This window comes from Equus quagga, chromosome 22 (genome assembly GCF_021613505.1).
Source record: "Equus quagga isolate Etosha38 chromosome 22, UCLA_HA_Equagga_1.0, whole genome shotgun sequence".
Classification (NCBI taxonomy): Eukaryota; Metazoa; Chordata; class Mammalia; order Perissodactyla; family Equidae; genus Equus; species Equus quagga.
In genome coordinates this window covers 6,967,041-6,969,244 of record NC_060288.1, presented here as the reverse complement: position 1 = coordinate 6,969,244, position 2,204 = coordinate 6,967,041, and positions in this window count along the sequence as shown.

Sequence of the window (2,204 nt, the reverse complement as noted above, 5' to 3'; positions counted from 1 at the left end):
ACCCATGCCTTATAAATTTAGCCCTAACCCTCAACTTGGGGCAGCAGCAGGAGTTCTGGCCGCTCATGGGTCCTGTCCCCATGCAGCAGCTCTTTACTGCCCATGGGTCCTGTCCCCATGCTATTCCGTACTATTCTCTAAATAAAAGAGCACCACTGCCAGACCTTGAGAGTCCAAGAAATCTTTCTTTCGACTCCTCGGCTCACCGACCCCGCATCAATAGGACCCACCTCATTTCTTTCCCATCTCTCAGGGATCACTGTCCTTCTTAGTCTGATGTTCCCCACCTTGAGACCTGTTTTTGGATATATTTTGTCTGGTTTCTCAGTTGTTTCCGGTGAAAGAATAAACATAGTCCTTGTTACTCCGTGTTAGACAGAAGCAAAGTCTCCAGCACTGACTCTTGATGTAACCACATTTACTAATGTTTGGCTTTATAATGCGTGCCTTTTGACTAACCGATATACTTCCATCTAAGAGATTTCATTTTTCACACTTAATCCACCAGGAACTTATTTCTACGTATGACGTGAAGGTTTCTAATTTTGTGAGTCGGTTTTGTGTCGAAGAGGACTGGACCACCTTCTAGTTTTGCGTCTTGGTCACCTGCTGTGTGACCCTGGGAAACACGTTTCCTTTCTCTGCACCTTAGTGTTCCCACTTGTGAAAATGGCACCATAGCCCCCACCTCGTGATGTTCTGTTTAAATAAAATGGTACCCATCACCCCCCGGACACAGTGTCTGCTATAAAGCAGGTGCTCGAAAATGCTGGTTTCTTTTTTGCTCTCCTTCTAACAACATGAGTTCTCTTCTGTGACTTATTTATTATATCATAATCTGTTTAATGTTTATCTTCTTAATATACTGTAAGATCCATTTTGTTTTGTTTTCTGATCTATCTCCACAACAAAGATCCCAGCCCACTGTCAGCTGTCCATAAATATGTGCTGAGTTACTGAATGAGCGCCTCCTCTTCCCCTCCCCCACCACGCACCTCTGCCAGCTAACGTATGCCTTTGTTAATGATTACTAAAAACAGCCTTAGGTGGAGGATGATAAAATTTTATGTTCGATTTTTGGAGGAATAAGCACAGGCCAGAGTTATAAAGAAACTTTCAAAGTCCCTGATGCTAAAAGTGCCCTATGCCCTAGTAACTACTACCTACATGCACCATCCATGATATTGGAACTGACCAAACACCATCCGACCCACAGGACCCCTTCCAGAGTCTAGTACTCAACACAGTAGGAAGTCACATTACCCTGGCTGGGGTCTTGCTGTGGACTGGGAAGTAGCGGGCATGTCTTTTGTTTATTACGGCTGGGTGGCAGTGGGAAAGTGTAAAAGAAATTCGAGTGGTGAAACTATTTCCCTTCATTCCACAATGGACAGTGTGATAGAAGTGTCTGAGCGCTCGCTGCCACATCTAAACCAGTTAACTCCAAATAAAGAGTAACTTAGAAATGATGGAGAACATGGGGGAGAAAAGGCTAAAAGATGATAAATGTTTCTTTCTTAGTTAAATGATTAAATATCAGCTAAGAAGCTAGATTGGAATCCTGTCTATCTCTCCAACACTTACACAGAGAAAGAAATTGACAAAAAAAAGAGACAGGAAAAACACCACCAACAAAGCTACTTGGGTTTGGATTGGCTGGGGCATGAGTCATTAGTTTCCCTGGGAATGATCAAGAGTGTCATTAGGATGCATTAAGCATCATCTAACAGGGCTGGCGAGCAGGGAGCACAGACTCTCCCAGCTATTGCATAATCGATGCAGATTACTCAAACTTGCTCACAGAATATCCTCACTCCATTAGCACCAGCCTGTCTCTCACATTCAGTCTTTCACCTCTCTCCTTGATTCCTTCCTCTGGGGATGGAGACCTATTCTCACAGTGGAAGGAGCCCCAGGCTTCCCAGGACAACCACACAGGACTCGTGAATGCTACTGAGTTGTGGAGGAAGAGAAGCAGAAAAGCATTAAAGCGCTTTCTTATTCATTTATTTGATCAACTACTTATTTGGGACCTGGATGTTACGGTTGGCTTCCATGTAATTCTTGCCCTCCCTCCTTTCTTTCCTCCTCCTCTATGTGAATCCCTCCTACAAAGCCCCCTGCCTGCCTTACGCTGGCCAGGCCCCCCCACCCCTCCCTCAGCCCTCTCCTCTTTCCTCCCTCTTCCATCTCCCTTTCTCATT